Here is a 22,585-nt window from a genome sequence, read left to right on the forward strand (position 1 = left end):
TGTTAATGTTGCCATGTACTCCGTTCTTCCCTCTACACCACCATGACCATCCCGGTACTCCGTTCTTCCCGCTACACCACCATGACCATCCCGGTACTCTGTTCTTCCCTCTACACCACTGTGACCATCCCGGTACCCTGTTCTTCCCGCTACACCACTGTGACCATCCCGGTACTCCGTTCTTCCCGCTACACCACCGTGACCATCCCGGTACCCCGTTCTTCCTGCTTCACCACTGTGACCATCCCGGTACTCCGTTCTTCCCGCTACACCACCGTGACCATCCCGGTACCCCGTTCTTCCTGCTTCACCACTGTGACCATCCCGGTACTCCGTTCTTCCCGCTACACCACTGTGACCATCCCGGTACGCCGTTCTTCCCGCTACACCACTGTGACCATCCCGGTACTCCGTTCTTCCCGCTACATCACTGTGACCATCCCGGTACTCCGTTGTTTCCGCTACACCATTGACCTGTTTTAATGATTCTCCTGAATCACTATGATCAATTCAATATTTTCTTGAGTAGAGATGACATTTTCTTCAAATGTGCATTCAGCTTGTTTCTTACACCTATCAAGTTGTTTCAGAATTCCACAAGTGCCTAGGAGGGAGGGGTTAGGGTGTCTTCAGGACAGGGCCTAACTATACTGGGGAGGAAGGGATAGGGTTTCTTCAGGACAGTGCCTAACTATATTGGGGAGGAGGAGATAGGGTTTCCTCTGGACAGGGCCTAACTATACTGGGTCGGAGACCTGGCAGTGTGGTGCCAGAATAACAACCTCTCCCTAATAAAAATCCAAATCAAATCCCTCAATGTGAGCAAGACAAAGGATATAATCATGGACTACAGGAAAGGGAGGGTTGAACACACCCCCCATTAACACAACGGGGCTGTATGAAACGGGTCGAGAGTTTCAAGTTCCTTCGTGTCCACATCACCAACAAACTATTTTTTAATTACCTTTATTTAACTAGGCAAGTCAGGTAAGAATAAATTCTTATTTTCAATGACGGCCTAGGGGATAGATTAACTGGGGGGTAGTGGGTTAACTGCCTGTTCAGGACAGAACGACAGATTTGTACCTTGTCAGCTGGGGGATTTGAACTTGCAACCTTTTAGTTACTAGTCCAACGCTCTAACCACAAGGCTACCCTGCCGCCCCAATATTTATCGCTGATGTTCCTTCGTGTCCACATCACCAACAAACTATCATGGTTCAAACACACCAAAGAGGGCACGACAACACCTTTTCCCCCTCAGGAGACTGAAAAGATTTGGCATGGGTCCCCAGATCCTCAAAAAGTTATTCAGTAGCACCATCGAGAGCACTGGTTGCATCACCACCTGGTATGTTATCTGCTCAACATCTGAGAGTTAGGTGCTACAGAGGGTAATGACTACTGATCAGTAGATCACTGGGGCCAAGCTTCCTGCCATCCAGGACCTCTATACTAGGTGGTGTCAGAGGAAGGCCCCCAAAAAATTGTCAACAACTCCAGTCACCCGAGTCGTAGACTGTTCTCTCTGCTACTGCACGGCAAGCGGTACCGGAGCACCACATCTAGGTCCACAAGGCTCTTTAACAGCTTCTACCCCCCAAGCTATAAGACTGCTGAACAATTAATCCAACGGCCACCGGACTATTTACAATGATACCCTTCCCTTTGTTTTTACACTGCTGCTACTGGCTGTTTATTATATATGCATATTAACTTTACCCCTACCTACATGAACAAATTATATCAATTACCCTGTATCCCTGAAAATTGACTTGGTACCGGTACCCCCTGAATCTAGCCTCGCCATTGTTATTTTATTGACCAACAATGTTGTTCAAGAAATAGTTAAGAAAATATTCACTAAATAAACCTGATTGAGAACCATACTTAGGTAGCCCTTTTTCCCACCTGTGTTTGTGGGAAGTTGACTTTGTTTAGGGCACATAGCCTTTAGCTTCACGGTTAGTTTTTGTAGTGTTTGTTGTTTTGTTCGGCGTCATTTTTCCAAATAAAGAGAAAATGTACACTCACCACGCTGCACCTTGGTCCTCTTCTTTCAACGGCCGTGACAGAGAAGAGGACCAAGGTGCAGCGTGGTTGGCGTACATTTTCACGGTCACGGTGGTGTAGACAACGATAGACAGCTGCCTCTGATTGAGAACCACAACCGGCCAAACACAAAGAAATAGAAAACATAGAAATAAAGAAACTAGAATGCCCACCCTAGGCAGAGTGCCTGGCCTAACCAAAATAGAGACTAAAAACCTCTCTATGGCCAGGGAGTGCCAGATGATGTATCAATACAACCAGTCACTGCAAAGATACAGGCGTCCTTCCTAACTCGACTCCCAGAGAGGAAGGAAACCACTCAGTGAAAAAGTATTTGCCCCCTTACACTCTATAACTGGTTGTGCCACCTTTAGCTGCAACGACTGCAAACAAACACTTCCTGTATATGTTGATCAGTCCACCTTTAGCTGCAATGACTCCAACCAAACACTTCCTGTAGTTTTTAATCAGTCCACCTTTAGCTGCAATGACTCCAACCAAACACTTCCTTTAGTTATTGACCAACCAACCACTTCCTGTAGTTGTTGATCAGTCTCTCACGTCGCTGTGGAGGAATTTTGACCCACTCTTCTATGCAGAGCTACTTTAACTCAGCGACATTTTAGGGTTTTCAAGCATCAACTGCTCTTTTCAAGTCCTGCAACAACATCTCAATTGGGATTAGATCTGGACTTTGACTAGGCCATTCCAACACTTTACATGTGTTGCTTTTTAGCCATTTTCTGGTAGACTTGATTGTGTGTTTTGGATCATTGTTGTTCTGCCAGAGAGGGAGGCTGAAGAAAGGAGACTGGGTAGAGTGGGAGGCTGAAGATAGGAGACTGGGATGGTGGGAGGTTGAAGATAGGAGACTGGGTAGAGTGGGAGGCTGAAGATAGGAGACTGGGTGGAGTGGGAGGCTGAAGATAGGAGACTGGGTGGAGTGGGAGGCTGAATGTAGGAGACTGGGTAGAGTGGGAGGCTGAAGATAGGAGACTGGGTAGAGTGGGAGGTTGAAGATAGGAGACTGGGTAGAGTGGGAGGCTGAAGATAGGAGACTGGGTAGAGTGGGAGGCTGAAGATAGGAGACTGGGTAGAGTGGGAGGCTGAAGATAGGAGACTGGGTAGAGTGGGAGGCTGAAGGTAGGAGACTGGATAGAGTGGGAGGCTGAAGATAGGAGACTGGGTAGAGTGGGAGGCTGAAGATAGGAGACTGGGTGGAGTGGGAGGCTGAAGATAGGAGACTGGGTAGAGTGGGAGGCTGAAGATAGGACACTGGGTAGAGTGGGAGGCTGAAGATAGGAGACTGGGTAGAGTGGGAGGCTGAAGATAGGAGACTGGGTAGAGTGGGAGGCTGAAGATAGGAGACTGGGTAGAGTGGGAGGCTGAAGATAGGAGACTGGGTAGAGTGGGAGGCTGAAGATAGGAGACTGGGTAGAGTGGGAGGCTGAAGGTAGGAGACTGGGTAGAGTGGGAGGCTGAAGATAGGAGACTGGGTAGAGTGGGAGGCTGAAGATAGGAGACTGGGTGGAGTGGGAGGCTGAAGATAGGAGACTGGGTAGAGTGGGAGGCTGAAGATAGGACACTGGGTAGAGTGGGAGGCTGAAGATAGGAGACTGGGTAGAGTGGGAGGCTGAAGATAGGAGACTGGGTAGAGTGGGAGGCTGAAGATAGGAGACTGGGTAGAGTGGGAGGCTGAAGATAGGAGACTGGGTAGAGTGGGAGGCTGAAGATAGGAGACTGGGTAGAGTGGGAGGCTGAAGATAGGAGACTGGGAGGTGGGAGGCTGAAGAAAGGAGACTGGAAGGTGGGAGGATGATTTTCACTTGACATGGATGAGATTAAAATGCCATTGTGTCTGCTGTGTGACCGCCAGGCCTTTCAGCACTCCGTCCTATACACACAGACACACACACGCAAACACACACACCCACAGCGCACTAGACAACAATGACATGGCACCAGTCTAGGACAATGAGGCATTCTGAAAGAAATATGTATTTCAAGTTTTTTTCTGGTACACTGCTATATACTAGTCTAAATAAAACAGACTTAACACTACGCTAGCAAGATCATCAGGAAGCAGAAGTGCTGAAACGTCCTTGATAAACCCAGCTAACAATTCTCGGGAGAGAGAACCTTTTTTTTATGTTACCTGTAGGGGAGAGTAGGGTAAGTTATTTCTAGGAAACCTACACAAAATTATTACATTTTACTAAATATTTAGGAAGAGGTCATTATTTCATGGAGTGTGTGAAGGAAGAAACCACATGGAAAAAGTGGTAAGCAAGTTTAAGTCCCAAAAAAACAGATTTTCACCAAGTCAAATAAATGTATTATGTTGGAGGTTTCATAGGTTGAGTCTATGGACATGGGGTAGGTTGAGGCTATGGACATGGGGTAGGTTGAGCCTATGGACATGGGGTAGGTTGAGTCTATGGACATGGGGTAGGTTGAGCCTATGGACATGGGGTAGGTTGAGCCTATGGACATGGGGTAGGTTGAGCCTATGGACATGGGGTAGGTTGAGTCTATGGACATGGGGTAGGTTGAGCCTATGGACATGGGGTAGGTTGAGCCTATGGACATGGGGTAGGTTGAGTCTATGGACATGGGGTAGGTTGAGCCTATGGACATGGGGTAGGTTGAGCCTATGGACATGGGGTAGGTTGAGCCTATGGACATGGGGTAGGTTGAGTCTATGGACATGGGGTAGGTTGAGCCTATGGACATGGGGTAGGTTGAGCCTATGGACATGGGGTAGGTTGAGCCTATGGACATGGGGTAGGTTGAGCCTATGGACATGGGGTAGGTTGAGCCTATGGACATGGGGTAGGTTGAGCCTATGGACATGGGGTAGGTTGGGCCTATGGACATGGGGTAGGTTGAGCCTATGGACATGGGGTAGGTTGAGCCTATGGACATGGGGTAGGTTGAGCCTATGGACATGGGGTAGGTTGAGTCTATGGACATGGGGTAGGTTGAGTCTATGGACATGGGGTAGGTTGAGTCTATGGACATGGGGTAGGTTGAGCCTATGGACATGGGGTAGGTTGAGCCTATGGACATGGGGTAGGTTGAGCCTATGGACATGGGGTAGGTTGAGCCTATGGACATGGGGTAGGTTGAGTCTATGGACATGGGGTAGGTTGAGCCTATGGACATGGGGTAGGTTGAGCCTATGGACATGGGGTAGGTTGAGTCTATGGACATGGGGTAGGTTGAGCCTATGGACATGGGGTAGGTTGAGCCTATGGACATGGGGTAGGTTGAGCCTATGGACATGGGGTAGGTTGAGTCTATGGACATGGGGTAGGTTGAGCCTATGGACATGGGGTAGGTTGAGCCTATGGACATGGGGTAGGTTGAGCCTATGGACATGGGGTAGGTTGAGCCTATGGACATGGGGTAGGTTGAGCCTATGGACATGGGGTAGGTTGAGCCTATGGACATGGGGTAGGTTGAGCCTATGGACATGGGGTAGGTTGAGCCTATGGACATGGGGTAGGTTGAGCCTATGGACATGGGGTATGTTGAGTCTATGGACATGGGGTAGGTTGAGCCTATGGACATGGGGTAGGTTGAGCCTATGGACATGGGGTAGGTTGAGTCTATGGACATGGGGTAGGTTGAGCCTATGGACATGGGGTAGGTTGTGCCTATGGACATGGGGTAGGTTGAGCCTATGGACATGGGGTAGGTTGAGCCTATGGACATGGGGTAGGTTGAGCCTATGGACATGGGGTAGGTTGAGCCTATGGACATGGGGTAAGTTGAGCCTATGGACATGGGGTATGTTGAGTCTATGGACATGGGGTAGGTTGAGCCTATGGACATGGGGTAGGTTGAGCCTATGGACATGGGGTAGGTTGAGCCTATGGACATGGGGTAGGTTGGGCCTATGGACATGGGGTAGGTTGAGCCTATGGACATGGGGTAGGTTGAGCCTATGGACATGGGGTAGGTTGAGCCTATGGACATGGGGTAGGTTGAGCCTATGGACATGGGGTAGGTTGAGTCTATGGACATGGGGTAGGTTGAGTCTATGGACATGGGGTAGGTTGAGCCTATGGACATGGGGTAGGTTGAGCCTATGGACATGGGGTAGGTTGAGCCTATGGACATGGGGTAGGTTGAGCCTATGGACATGGGGTAGGTTGAGTCTATGGACATGGGGTAGGTTGAGCCTATGGACATGGGGTAGGTTGAGCCTATGGACATGGGGTAGGTTGAGTCTATGGACATGGGGTAGGTTGAGCCTATGGACATGGGGTAGGTTGAGCCTATGGACATGGGGTAGGTTGAGCCTATGGACATGGGGTAGGTTGAGTCTATGGACATGGGGTAGGTTGAGCCTATGGACATGGGGTAGGTTGAGCCTATGGACATGGGGTAGGTTGAGCCTATGGACATGGGGTAGGTTGAGCCTATGGACATGGGGTAGGTTGAGCCTATGGACATGGGGTAGGTTGAGCCTATGGACATGGGGTAGGTTGAGCCTATGGACATGGGGTAGGTTGAGCCTATGGACATGGGGTATGTTGAGTCTATGGACATGGGGTAGGTTGAGCCTATGGACATGGGGTAGGTTGAGTCTATGGACATGGGGTAGGTTGAGCCTATGGACATGGGGTAGGTTGAGCCTATGGACATGGGGTAGGTTGAGCCTATGGACATGGGGTAGGTTGAGCCTATGGACATGGGGTAGGTTGAGCCTATGGACATGGGGTAGGTTGAGCCTATGGACATGGGGTAAGTTGAGCCTATGGACATGGGGTAGGTGGAGCCTATGGGCATGGGGTAGGTTGAGCCAATGGACATGGGGTAGGTGGAGCCTATGGACATGGGGTAGGTGGAGCCTATGGACATGGGGTAAGTTGAGCCTATGGACATGGGGTAGGTGGAGCCTATGGACATGGGGTAGGTGGAGCCTATGGGCATGGGGTAGGTTGAGCCTATGGACATGGGGTAGGTTGAGCCTATGGACATGGGGTAGGTGGAGCCTATGGACATGGGGTAGGTGGAGCCTATGGACATGGGGTAAGTTGAGCCTATGGACATGGGGTAGGTGGAGCCTATGGACATGGGGTAGGTGGAGCCTATGGGCATGGGGTAGGTTGAGCCTATGGACATGGGGTAGGTGGAGCCTATGGACATGGGGTAAGTTGAGCCTATGGACATGGGGTAGGTGGAGCCTATGGGCATGGGGTAGGTTGAGCCTATGGACATGGGGTAAGTTGAGCCTATGGACATGGGGTAGGTTGAGCCTATGGACATGGGGTAAGTTGAGCCTATGGACATGGGGTAGGTGGAGCCTATGGGCATGGGGTAGGTTGAGCCCATGGCAAGTTGGTGAAAATGTAAATGTTTTCTTCCCAGGTGTAATGCAAGGCATTATCTTTGCGATATGAGGTAACAACAGGGTTTATGTCAAAAAAGAAAAAAAAGAAGTACAAAGTGTTTATAAGGTGTAAAGCCTGTGTAAAAATATACTTAAAATGATTAAAATAAAAGGCATAAACTCACCCAGATCTAAACATGTTTTATAGAGGTGCTGACTATAAAACTATAAAAAGAAAGGAAGTCTCACACTAATTACGATCCAAAACATTTGATGGTATAGCAACCAACCCTTCTTAATTAAGGATTACATGGTTAAATGCTTGAACCAGGTTATGTAGACAAACAGTGAAATTAATGCAGCCAATGAACACAGTTGACGGGTGTGTGATAGTAATTAAGGTAACGAGTGATGAAAAAGTGGAACTGTAAAAAAAAAATTGCTATATATTTTACAGCATGTCAAGATGTAAATAACTGCCCCTTGTAATTCAACATCATCTTACATCAACATGATGAGACATAATAGAATACATAATGAAAAATAACATCAACCAATCACTAGACAATAAGTAGGCAATTCTTACTCATTGGTCAACTAGTGGGGTGGAGCCTGGAGACCAGCTAGCGGGGTGGAGCCTGGAGGACAGCTAGCGGGGTGGAGCCTGGAGACCAGCTAGCGGGGTGGAGCCTGGAGACCAGCTAGCGGGGTGGAGCCTGGAGGACAGCTAGCGGGGTGGAGCCTGGAGACCAGCTAGCGGGGTGGAGCCTGGAGACCAGCTAGCGGGGTAGAGTCTGGAGACCAGCTAGCGGGGTGGAGTCTGGAGACCAGCTAGCGGGGTGGAGTCTGGAGACCAGCTAGTGGGGTGGAGCCTGGAGACCAGCTAGCGGGGTGGAGCCTGGAGACCAGCTAGCGGGGTGGAGCCTGGAGGACAGCTAGCGGGGTGGAGCCTGGAGACCAGCTAGTGGGGTAGAGCCTGGAGACCAGCTAGCGGGGTAGAGCCTGGAGACCAGCTAGCGGGGTGGAGCCTGGAGGACAGCTAGCGGGGTGGAGCCTGGAGGACAGCTAGCGGGGTGGAGCCTGGAGACCAGCTAGCAGGGTGAACCCTGGAGAACAGCTAGCGGGGTGGAGTCTGGAGACCAGCTAGCAGGGTGAAGCCTGGAGACCAGCTAGCGGGGTGGAGCCTGGAGACCAGCTAGCGGGGTGGAGTCTGGAGACCAGCTAGCAGGGTGAAGCCTGGAGACCAGCTAGCGGGGTGGAGTCTGGAGACCAGCTAGTGGGGTGGAGCCTGGAGACCAGCTAGCGGGGTGGAGCCTGGAGACCAGCTAGCGGGGTGGAGCCTGGAGGACAGCTAGCGGGGTGGTCCGGAAGTGCTCAGGCCAAAGAGGAAGTGCTGCAGTCCCCAGCTGAGCCAGGTCAAGGTTGGAGAGAGGGATAGGAAGGGAAGAGGAGAGGAGAGGAGAGGAGAGGAGAGGAGAGGAGAGGAGAGGAGAGGAGAGGAGAGGAGAGGAGAGGAGAGGAGAGGGGTTAGGGAACATGGTCTGAGACTGCTGAGGAGAGAGGTGAGTGAAGAAAGGAGTGAGAGAATGATGTGCTGTGGAGCTAAAGAAAGAAAAGTGTGAGAAATGTGATAAAGGGAGATGAATGTTGTAGGAAGAGAGTTGAGGACTGTGTCCAACAGTATATCAAGTGAAAACCCTGTGCTCTCACAGCAGTGCGTCTTGTTCCAGATACTGGTTCTGGCAGTAACAACTCAACGACATCAACTCCATCATCAAGTTTGCTGACGACACCACGGCTGTAGGCCTCATAACCAACAACGATGATCCAGGGAGGAGGGAAGTGAACTGGCATTGTGGTACCTCTAGTTCCTAAGGAGGCTGAAGAAATTCATAGCTGACCAAAGTCGTAATGTTTGTATTCTTATCTTTTATTTTTTCTAATTGTTGTTGTCGAGAAGGAACCTGCACATAAGCATTTAATGGACTGGGTATCCTGTATACTGTCTATGCAACTTGAAACTTGAATGTTCAAAACGCTTTGATATTTTCTAGTGTGCAATTGGTTTTCTTTTACAATTACTCAAGACATTTAGAAGATGAGGATATGGGGCGTAACACTGATCGACCAAGGCAAGAGGAGAGGCTTTCTGGCGGCAGGGTAGCCAGCTACATAGGAGAGGATCAGTCTGAGGTGCGGTGGATATATACAGTGGCTTGTGAAAATATTCACCCCCCTTGGCATTTTTCTTATTTTGTTACCTTACAACCTAGAATTACAATTGATTTTTGGGGGGGTTGTATCATATGATTTACACAGCATGCCTACCACTTTGAAGATGCAACATATTTTATATTGAGAATCAAACAAGAAATAAGACAAAAAAAACAGAACTTGAGCGTGCATAACTATTCACTTCCCCAAAGTCAATAGTTTGTAGAGCCACCTTTTGCAGTAATTACAGTTTCTTGTGGTATGTCTCTATAAGCTTGGCACATCTAGCCGCTGGGATTTTTGCCCATTCTTCAAGGCAAAACTGCTCCAGATCCTTCAAGTTGTATGGGTTCTGCTGGTGTACAGCAATCTTTAGGTCATACCACAGATTCTCAATTCGATTGAGGTCTGGGCTTTGACTAGACCTGTCAGGGGTGCGTACTGGCGGCAGAGAAGTCAGATGCAGAAGAGCGAACCTGTGTTTCCAACGGCTAAGTTCAATTATCAAAACCCACCGGATACAGAATAATAAAATACATGGGTACATAACCCGACGCTCACCAGAACATAACGTGCACAAGCACTGACAACAAACAATTACAGACAAGGACATGGGGGGGACAGAGGGTTAAATACACAACATTTAATTGATGGAATTGAAACCAGGTGTGATGGAAGACAAGACAAAACCAATGGGAAATTAAAAGTGGATCGGCGATGGCTAGAAGGTCGGTGACGGCGACTGCCGAACGCCGCCCGAACAAGGAGAGGGACCGACTTCGGCAGAAGTTGTGACAAGGCCATTCCAAGACATTTAAATGTTTCCCCTTAAACCACTCAAGTGTTGCTTTATCAGTATGCTTAGGGTCATTGTCCTGCTGGAAGGTGAACCTCCGCCTCAGTCTCAAATCTCTGGAAGACTGAAACAGGTTTCCCTCAAGAATTTCCCTGTATTTAGCGCCATCCATCACTCCCTCAATTCTGACCAGTTTCCCAGTCCCTGCTGATGAAAAACATCCCCACAGGATGATGCTGCCACCACCGTGCTTCACTGTGAGGATGGTGTTCTTGGGGTGATGAGAGGTGTTGGGTTTTGCACCAGACATAGCAATTTCTTTGATGGCGAAAAAAGCTCAATTTTAGTCTCATTTAACGTAAGTACCTTCTGCCATATGTTTGGGGAGTCTCCCACATGCCTTTATGACGAACAACAAACGTGTTTGCTTATGTTTTTCTTTAATCAATGGCTTTTTTTTCTGGCCACTCTTCTGTAAAGCTCAGCTCTGTGGAGTGTACAGCTTAAAGTGGTCCTATTGACAGATACTCGTCTCTTTGTTGCCTCTCTGATGAAGTATCGGGATCGGCGTCCCGTCAACGGCACAGTTGTAAATCATGCAGCGGCTTTTGTCATCATTGCAGATCTTAAAGAAACAACAAATGTTGGTAAATTGAATTGTCTTATATCGGCTGAAAGCTTAAGTTCTTGTTAATATAACAGTAGCTATTACGGTAGCTATTACTGAAAAAAAATGCCATGCTATTGTTTGAGGAGAGCTCCTAACAACAAAACACTTTTTTTCACCGCGATATGTTTGATAAATTCACCTCTGAAGGTGAAATGTGTACTTACATTCTGAAATCTTGCTCTGATTTATCATCCAAAGGGTCCCAGAGATAACATGAAGTGTCGTTTTGATAAAATACTTTTTCATATCCTAAAAAGGTCCATATAGCATGATCAACTTTGTATTTCCACTCGTTCAATTATGTGACTTCTGAAGGTAATTGGTTGCACCAGATCTAATTTAGAGGCTTCATCGTAAAGGGGGTGAATACATATGCACGCACCACTTGTCGTTTGAATATTTTTTGAATTTTTGGAAAGAAGTTATTTTTTTCATTTTGCTTCACAAATTTGTAGTATTTTGTGTCCATTACATGAAATCCAAATAGAAATCAATTTAAATTACAGATTGTAATGCAACAAATTAGGAAAAACACCAAGGGGGGTGAATACTTTTGCAAGGCACTGTATACTTCCTTAGATTAGCATTCATAGATAAATATACTTCCTTAGTCCACTGACTTTCTGACCTCTGATTGGAAGTTATAGCTAGTCATTCCTTCCTCGTTATGTTACTGTCATTACCAGTCATTAACTTCCCATGAACTATTAGGAAAGATTGGAATGATATCCAGGAAGTAGCCAATGTTGACTCAGTGCTTTCTTCTGTAGTGCAACTCAACTAAATCCTGGACACAACATAAAAAAACATGTCTTGTCTTGTCTGATGTCTCTCCTGGCCTGTGGTCAGATGCTTCTCCTGGCCTGTGGTCTGATGTCTCTCCTGGCCTGTGGTCAGATGTGTCTCCTGGCCTGTGGTCTGCTGTGTCTCCCGGTCTGTGGTCTGCTGTGTCTCCTGGCCTGTGGTCCGCAGTGTCTCCTGGCCTGTGGTCTGCTGTGTCTCCTGGCCTGTGGTCTGCTGTGTCTCCTGGCCTGTGGTCAGATGTGTCTCCTGGCCTGTGGTCCGCTGTGTCTCCTGGCCTGTGGTCTGCTGTGTCTCCTGCTGTGTCACCTGGCCTGTGGTCTGCTGTGTCTCCTGGCCTGTGGTCTGATGTGTCTCCTGGCCTGTGGTCTGATGTGTCTCCTGGCCTGTGGTCAGATATTTCTCCTGGCCTGTGGTCTGATGTGTCTCCTGGCCTGTGGTTTGCTGTGTCTCCTGGCCTGTGGTCAGATGTGTCCCTGGCCTGTGGTCAGATGTGTCTCCTGGCCTGTGGTCAGCGTGATTGTTTTTACTTGTGTGTGTGTGTGTGTGTGTGTGTGTGTGTGTGTGTGTGTGTGTGTGTGTGTGTGTGTGTGTGTGTGTGTGTGTGTGTGTGTGTGTACCAGTACATGTGTTAGGAATCATGCTCTCCTCTCCTCTTCTCAGACATAGTTGACTCTAGACAGAGGAGAGGCAGGGAGGATAATGTCTCTTTGTTTCTCAAATCAGCTTGGATGTCTCCCAGTCCCTTTTAAATAATTCATGTAAAATCTCAGCTGAGTCCATTTACTGTACTGTTCTGTGCTCACATTTTAATCTACCGTACTGTTTCCACTGTATCAGGGATTAGAGAGCGGGAAAGAGAGAGAGAGAGAGTATTGTTTCCACTGTATCAGGGATTAGAGAGCGGAAAAGAGAGAGAGAGAACTGTGCAGATCCTTGTCAGTAAAAGCAGGAATGGTGAAAACAGAGCTAATAGAGCTTCTCCAAACCGCTGATTTAGGTGAGAAACCACCACTACGTAGCTTAAAACAGAAACAATTTTAGACAACTAAATCAATGACTAAATAGAAGACTTATCATCAGATACTCCACGATGATACTGGCCCATGATGGCAGTACTGGAGACTTGGTTGTGCGGGACACTATTTGTACAGTGAAGCTGTATGCCTGACCGGCATACTAATCTACAGCACCATACACTTTGTACGTCTATGTGAATGAGTTCAGTTCAGAACATGTTTTCTTTTCTTTTGGGAGACAGTTAAGCCCTCTATCCCTATAAAAAAAAGAAGCTTCAAGCTCCCTTATATATTTTGTTTTGGTTTTATGAGAGGGGGCTGCGGACATCGAATGTATTCTGTGAAACATGAACGCTCTCTAAAGAAAAAAGACTGGTCTGATTTCAATTTATCCGCCCCTGACTGTCTTTTTTTTGACAGAGAGCTTTGTTCATTCTCAGTGTAAAATCTGTCCTTGTACAGTAAAGGGGGGGGGGTGATCCCCTGCTGATTTTGTACGTTTGCCCACTGACAAAGAAATGACCAGTCTATAATTTTAATGGTAAGTTTATTTGAACAGTGAGAGACAGAATAACGACAACAAAAAAAAAACAGAAAAACAAATGTAAAAAAAAAATTTTATAAATTGATTTGCATTTGAATGAGTAGCAACTCTTTATCATATTCTATAAACTACACTGTCTTTTACAATAGCCTGAAGGTTAAGCACAACAACAACAAAATCACACACGTGATCAAGGGCAACATTGATGAGGGTGGTGGTGGCCACAAAAAAAAAAAAAGATGAACTCATCACGAGGCCGCAGTGTCTCGTGGGTCTGTATTACCCACGTCCAAACTTCTGAACCTTTTCTAATCACGTGTAACACCGTGTGGATCAGTGCGCGTATGTGTTCGAAATTGTCACACGAAAATAAAAAATAAAATAATTTGTCATGAAGAATCTGAAAACACTACCATCTAGTGGCGGAATGCAGTAACTGCCACTGGAGACCGTTCTGAAAGGACTGCTTGTAATTATTCCCAAGCATTCTGTGACATGTTTAAATGCCCCACAGTAAAAGTTGGCATAATAAAAAATGTCAACGTGCCAATAACTGTTCACGTAACAATTGATCGACCAGATCGTTTGATGGAGTCCAATACATTTAGATAAATGTATTACAATTTAGTCTACTGTAGGGCTTGTATTTATTTTTTACTTTTTTTTTAACAAGGCAAGTCAATTAAGAACAAATTTTCTTATTTACAATAACGACCTACATGGGAACAGTGGGTTAACTGGTCTAGGAACGGTGGGTTAAGTGGTCTAGGAACGGTGGGTTAACTGGTCTAGGAACGGTGGGTTAACTGGTCTAGGAACAGTGGGTTAACTGGTCTAGGAACGGTGGGTTAACTGGTCTAGGAACAGTGGGTTAACTGGTCTAGGAACAGTGGGTTAACTGGTCTAGGAACAGTGGGTTAACTGGTCTAGGAACAGTGGGTTAACTGGTCTAGGAACAGTGGGTTAACTGGTCTAGGAGCAGTGGGTTAACTGGTCTAGGAACAGTGGGTTAACTGGTCTAGGAACAGTGGGTTAACTGGTCTAGGAACGGTGGGTTAACTGGTCTAGGAACAGTGGGTTAACTGGTCTAGGAACACTATAGGCCTGAGTTGGCTTTTCATAGACGATCATTCAGAGTATCTCTACCGCTCCTGCTGTCTCTAGAGAGTTGAAAACAGCGGGTTTGGGACAGGTAGCACGTCCGGTGAACAGGTCAGGATTCCATAGCCGCAGGCAGAACAGTTGAAACTGGAGCAGCAGCACTGCCAGGTGGACTGGGGACAGCAAGGAGTCATCATGCCAGGTAGTCCTGAGGCATGGTCCTAGGGCTCAGGTCCTCCGAGAGAGAGAAACAATTAGAGGGAGCATACTTAAATTCACACAGGACAGCGGATAAGACAGGAGAAGTACTCCAGATATAACAGACTGACCCTAGCCCCCCGACACATAAACTACTGCAGCATAAATACTGGAGGCTGAGACTGGAGGGGTCAGGAGACACTGTGGCCCCATCCGACGACACCCCCGAACAGGGCCAAACATGCAGGATATAACCCCACTAACTTTGCCAAAGCACAGCCCCCACACCACTAGATTGATATCTTCAACCACCAACTTACCATCCTGAGACAAGGCTGAGTATAGCCCACAAAGATCTCCGCCACAGCACATCCCAAGGGGGGGCGCCAACCCAGACAGGAAGATCACGTCAGTGACTCAGAGTTGTGCAGACTCAGGACAACTGAGCTTTGGAGGAATACGCAGATTTAGGTCCGATACGAATGCAGGGAACTCAGTGAGGAACGCTGTATATGGCCCAGGAGGCATGTGAACAGTAGCTATAAAAAGTGATTGAGTTGGCGGCATAGATTCCATGACTAGAAGCTCAAAAGACGACAACGTCGTTTTTGGGTGGGTAAATTGAAATTTGCTATCATAAATGTTAGCAACACCTCCGCCTTTGCGGGATGCACGGGGGATATGGTCACTAGTGTAGCCAGGAGGTGAGGCCTCATTTAACACAGTAAATTCATCAGGCTTAAGCCATGTTTCAGTCAGGCCAATCACATCAAGATTATGATCAGTGATTAGTTCATTGACTATAACTGCCTTTGAAGTGAGGGATCTAACATTAAGTAGTCCTATTTTGAGATGTGAGGTATCACGATCTCTTTCAATAATGGTAGGAATGGAGGAGGTCTTTATTCCAGTGAGATTGCTAAGGCGAACACCGCCATGTTTAGTTTTGCCCAACCCAGGTCGAGGCCCAGACACGGTCTCAATGGGGATATCTGAGCTGACTACACTGACTGTGCTAGTGGCAGACTCCACTATGCTGGCAGGCTGGCTAACAGCCTGCTGCCTGGCCTGCACCCTAATTTCATTGTGGCGCTGGCGGAGTTAGATCCTTGTCTATGTTTGTAGATAAGATGAGAGCACCCCTCCAGCTAGGATGGAGTCCGTCACTCCTCAGCAGGCCAGGGTTGGTCCTGTTAGTGGGTGAGTCCCAGAAAGAGGGCAAATTATCTACAAATTCTATCTTTTGGGAGGGGCAGAAAACAGTTTTCAACCAGCGATTGAGTTGTGAGAATCTGCTGTAGAGCTCACCACTCCTCCTAACTGGGAGGGGAGCCAGAGACACCTCATACCAGTCTCAAATACATTATCTCACTGGCATCATGGGAGAGCTTCCTCCCAATGTGTTTGTGTGTGTGAGTAGCCTGAACAGCGGCAGAGAGGGACTTCCACTAGGGAGAGGTGGAGTTTCCTTACAAAGTATAAACACACACACACCTCATACCATTCCATGTGATTAGAGGCCCACACACCCCCACCATGCCCATTCCGACAGCCTATCCTATCACAGGAAACAAAATGACGGTGAAAAGACGTTGGCATGACATGTATTTCTGGTGCTGAATGAGAGAGTCAGAGTACATACTGGATGTCAAAAATATGTATTTTTTGGGTCATTGATTCTATGTAACCAAAATATCAACACAACATGTAAAGTATTTAATAAAATGAACTAAAATAATCCAGAAATGTGTTCACATCCCTGTTATCAAATCAAATCAAATGTTATTGGTCACATACACATGGTTAGCAGATGGTATTGGTCACATGGTTAGCAGATGGTATTGGTCACATACACATGGTTAGCAGATGTTATTGGTCACATACACATGGTTAGCAGATGTTATTGGTCACGTACACATGGTTAGCAGATGTTAATGGTCACATACACATGGTTAGCAGATGTTCATGTAAGTGTAGCGAAATGCTTGTGCTTCTAGTTTCCGACAGCGCAGTAATATCTAACATCTAATCTAACAAAACAACTACCTATTACTCATAAATCTAAGTAAAGGGATGGAATAAGAATATGTACAGTTGAAGTCGGAAGTTTACACACACACACACACACACACACACACACACACACACACACACACACAGATTCACAAAAAAACACATCTGACCACAGGCCAGGAGACACATCTGACCACAGGCCAGGAGACACAGCAGACCACAGGCCAGGAGACACATCTGACCACAGGCCAGGAGACACAGCAGACGTCCGTTAAGACATGTGCATGACACAAGTCGTTTTTTTAGATTATTTCACTTGTAATTCACTATATCACAATTCCAGAGGGTCAGAACTTTACATACACTAAGTTGACTGTGCCTTTAAACAGCTTGGAAAATTCCAGAAAATGATGTCATGGCTTTAGAAGCTTCTGATAGGCTAATTGACGTCAATTGGAGGTGTAGCTGTGGATGTATTTCAAGGCCTGCCTTCAAACTCAGTGCCACTTTGCTTGACATCATGGGAAAACCAAAATAAATCAGCCCCAGAAAAAAAATTGTAGACCTCCACAAGTCTGGTTCATACTTGGGAGCAATTTTCAAACGCCTGAAGGTACCACGTTCATCTGTACAAACAATAGTACGCAAGTATGAATAGAATGAATAGTACGCAAGTATAAACACCATGGGACCACGCAGCCGTCATACAGTCACATTAACCATTCCAATCATTCCTACATGTACATACTACCTCAATAATCCTGACTAACCAGTGTCTGTATATAGCCTTGCTACTGTTCCAAATGTCTTTTTACTGTTGTTTTATATCATTACTTACCCACACACACACACACACACACACACACACACACACACACACACACACACACACACACACACACACACACACGCACAATTTTTGGGGGGGTTAGAGCCTGTAAGTATGCATTTAACTGTGCGCGTGACAAATAAACTTTGATTTGACAGCCGTCATACCACTCATGAAGGAGACGCGTTCTGTCTCCTAGAGATGAACGTACTTTGGTGCGAAAAGTGCAAATCAATCCCAGAACAACAGCAAAGGACCTTGTGAAGATGCTGGAGGAAACAGGTACAAAAGTATCTATATCCACAGTAAAACGAGTCCTATATCGACATAACCTGAAAGAAAGTTCAGCAAGGAAGAAGCCACTGCTCTAAAACAGCCTTAAAAAAGCCAGACTAAGGTTTGCAAATGCACATTGGGAAAAATATCGTACTTTTTGGAGAAATGTCCTCTGGTCTGATGAAACAATAATATATCTGTTTGACTATAATGACCATCGTTATGGTTGGAGGAAAAAGGGGGAGGCTTGCAAGCCGAAGAATACCATCCCAACCGTGAAGCACGGGGGTGGCAGCATCATGTTGTGAGGGTGTTTTGCTGCAGGAGGGACTGGTGCACTTCACAAAATAGATGACATCATGAGGGAGGAAAAGCTTGGTCGCAAATGGGTCTTCCAAATGGACAATGACCCCAAGCATACTTCCAAAGTTGTGGCAAAATGGCTTAAGGACAACAAAGTCAAGGTATTGGAGTGGCCCTCACAAAGCCCTGACCTCAATCCTATAGACAATTTGTGGGCAGAACTGAAAGAGTGTGCGAGCAAGGAGGCCTACAAACCTGCCTCAGTTACACCTGCTCTGTAATGAGGAATGGGACAAAATTCACCAAACTTTTTTGTGGGAAGCTTGTGGAAGGCTACCAGAAACGTTTGACCAAAGTTAAATAATTTAAAGGCAATGCTACCAAATACTAATTGAGTGTATGTAAACTTCTGACCCACTGGGAATGTGATTTAAGAAATCAAAACTGAAATAAATCATTCTCTCTACTATTATTCTGACATTTTACATTCTTAAAATAAAGTGCTGATCCTAACTGACCTAATATGGTCAATGTCTAATATTAAGGTTGTCTCGAGGTATTGCTCGCCTGAGGTAGAGTATCTCATGATAAGCTGTAGACCACACTATCTACCAAGAGATTTTTATTCTGTATTTTTTCGTAGCCGTATATTTACCACCACAAACCGCCGCTGGCACTAAGACCAGCACTCAACCAGCTGTATATGTATAAGGCCCAAAGCAAACAATACAATTCTCATCCAGAAGTGGCGCTCCTAGTGGCCGGGGACGTTAATACAGTCAAATTGAAATCCATTTTATCACATTTCTACCAGCATGTCACATGTGCAAAAAAAAACATGAGAAAAAAACTCTAGACCACCTTTACTCCACACACAGAGACTCGTACAAAGCTCTGCCTCTCCCTCCATTTGGGAAATCTGATCATAATATCTATCCTCCTGATTCCTGCTTACAAGGTAAAACTAAAGCAGGAAGTACCAATGACACATTCACATGTACACATGACACGCTCAATACGGAAGTGGTCTGATGACGCAGATGCAACTTTACAGCACGGTTTTGCAACACGGACTGGAATAAGTTCCAGGATTTATCCAATGGCACTGAGGACCACTTCAGTCACCGGCTTCATCAATAAGTACATTGACGACGCCCCCCCCCTACCCCCATCTGCACTGAGACAAAGAGTAGAGCTCTTTCCTCTTTCAAGGAGCGGGACACTAATCTGGACGCTTATAAAAAAATCCCAATACACTCTCAGACGAACCATCAAACAGGCAAAGCGTCAATACAGGACTAAGATTGAATCCAACTACACGGGCTCTGACGCTCGTCGGATGTGGCAGGACTCGCAAACTATTACTGACTACGTAGGGAAACCCAGCCGTGAGCTGCCCAGTGACACGAGCCTACCAGACGGGCTAAATGCCTTTTGTGCTCGCTTCGAGGCAAGCAACACTGAAGCATGCATGAGAGCACCAACTGTTCCAGACAACTGTGTGATCACACTCTCCGTAGCCGATGTGAGCAAGACCTTTAAACAGGTCAACATTCACAAGTGTACTCCAAGCATTTGGGGCGGCAGGTAGCCTAGTGGTTAGAGCATTTGGCATGTAACCGAATGGTTGCTAGATCGAATCTCCGAGCTGACAAGGTAAAAATCTGTCGTTCTGCCACTGAACAAGGCAGTGTTCCTAGGCTGTCATTGAAAATAAGAATTTGTTCTTAACCGACTTGCCTAGTTAAATAAAGGTAAAATAAAAAAAATATTAATAAATAAAATGACCAACGTGTCATGACCAATGTCTTCACTGACATTTTCAACCTCTCCCTGACCGAGTCATGTTTTAAGCAGACCACCATAGACCCTGTGCCAAGAAATCTCAGGTAAACTGCCTAAATGACTACTGTGCACGTCTGTATCCTTGAAGTGTTTTGAAAGGTTGGTCATGGCTCACATCAACACCATTATCCCGGAAACCCTAGACACACTCCAATTCGCATACCGCCCCAACAGATCCGCAGGTGACTCAATCTCTATTACACTCCACACTCTCCATTTCCATCTGAACAAAAGGAACACCTATGTGAGAATGCTGTTTATTCACGACAGCTTAGCGTTCAACACCATAGTGCCCAAAAAGATCATCACCAAGCTAAGGACCCTGGGACTAAACACCTCCCTCTGCAACTGGATCCTGTACTTCCTCACGGGCCAAGAGAACGTGGATCTCTACTGCCTCTGGGCTGGTGGATTCACTAAACATCAATGATTCCTTTGTAAATTATGTCTGAGTGTTGGAGCCTAGCTGTCAAAAAAAAGTAATAAAAAGGAAATTGTGCCGTCTGGTTTGATGTAATGTAATTTACTTTTACGTTGTACTTTTACTCACAATTGAGTACTTTTTTCCACCACTGTTCTTAAGTATATTTAAAAATCTGATACTTTTAGACTTTTACTCAAGTAGTATTTTACTGGGTTACTTTCACTTTTACTTGTGTCGTTTTCTATTAAGGTATCTTTACTTTTACTCAAGTTTGACAATTAATTACTTTTTCCTTCTCTGCTGACTTATTATTTTTCTATTTTTTTTCTTCTATTTCTCTTTTTTCTCTCTTTTTTCTCTCTTTTTTCTCTCTCTGCATTGTTGGGAAAGGCCAGCAAGTCAGCATTTCACTGTTAGTCTCCACATGTTGTTTACGAAGCATGTGACAAATACAATTGGATTTGATTTGTTTTTGAGCCCCACGCAGTTCACTGGGTGCCAAAGTGGTGTTAGCTTGTGTAGGGATGTAGACAGCCGCGATAATTGTGGATGAGAATTCTCTTGGTAGATAAAAAGTTACTCAGCTTACCATTTATATACAGTATATATACTGACATTCCTGTATTGCAGTGAATCACACACAGAACGAGCAGTATGGCTGGTGGCATTGTCAGGCTGGAGGGTCATGTCAGGATGAGCCTGCAGGAAGGGTACCTCATGAGCGATGAAGATGTCTTCCCTGAAACGCAGTGTTGAGATTGCCTGCAATAACAACACGCTTAGTCTGATGATGCTGTGACACAGACCCCCCAGACCACGACAGACCCTCCACCTCCAAATCGATCACGCTTCAGAGTACAGGCCTCTGTGTTACGCTCATTCCTTCGACGATAAACGCCAATCCGACCGTCACCCCTGGTGAGACAAAACCGTGACTTGTCAGTGAAGAGCACTTTTTGCCAGTCCTGTCTGGTCCTTCGGCGGTGGATTTGTGCCCATAGGCAACATTGTTGCCGGTGATGTCTGGTGAGGACCTGCCTTACAACAGGCCTATGTAACAGTACTCGTCTTGCGTTGTGTACAATCAGTCATCGACACGGAACTCCAACATGTAGCACCAGTCATGTAGCTTTATTCTGATAAGAACGACACAAAATTGCACGTCATGCAATGCACGTCTCACCATCCAACTCTGCACTCACGCACTGTACAAAATATATGAACCCCCCCACCAGACACAGTAAGTTGCTAGCTAATACTGGCGGGAATTCTCTACAACAAAATGCACAACAAATATTCTCCAAAAACCGCTGTATCTTATCGAATAACATTTACAAACAATTTGATATAAATTGTACATTTAAATTATCACTTGAGAGTATAAAAATAACTTTTGATGTACAGTGCTTTGCAACCAACAACTTACCGCTGGTTTGGTGCTTGTTCACTGGGACGATTCTAACTGGAACATCCCCCCTCGTAAGCAAGCTACGCAAACCAGCCAATAAGATGCCATGTTGAGTAGGTGAAGGCAAAACAAACTCAAACCAAAAACCCATTGGCTTAACAATAAAGTGGCAAGTGGAATCACCAATATAACCCTGTTACACCTACAAACCCTCAGTCCAGCCTCTCTCAGCCTATTGTGGACAGTCTAAGCACTGATGGAGGGATTGTGCGTTCCTGGTGCAACCCGGGCAGTTGTTGTTGCCATCCTGTACCTGTCCCGCAGGTGTGATGTTCAGCTGTACCGATCCTGTGCAGGTGTTGTTACATGTGGTTTGCCACTGCGAGGACGATCAGCTGTACGTCCTGTCTCCTTGTAGTGCTGTCTTAGGCGTATCACAGTGCGGACATTGCCCTGGCCACATCTGCAGTAGTCATGCCTCCTTTGCAGCATGCCTAAAGCACATTCACGCAGATGAGCAGGGACCCCAGGCATCTTTCTTTTGGTGTTTTTCAGAGTCAGTAGAAAGGCCTCTTTAGTGGCCTAAGTTTACCTAACTGTGACCTTAATTGCCTACCGTCTGTAAGCTGTTAGTGTCTTAACGACCGTTCCACAGGTGCATGTTCGTTAATTGTTTATGGTTCATTGAACAAGCATTGGGAAACAGTGTTTAAACCCTTTAACAATGAAGATCTGTGAAGTTATTCGGATT

Source organism: Oncorhynchus mykiss, chromosome 16 (assembly GCF_057628025.1).
Source record: "Oncorhynchus mykiss isolate SJ-2025 chromosome 16, ASM5762802v1, whole genome shotgun sequence".
NCBI lineage: Eukaryota > Metazoa > Chordata > Actinopteri > Salmoniformes > Salmonidae > Oncorhynchus > Oncorhynchus mykiss.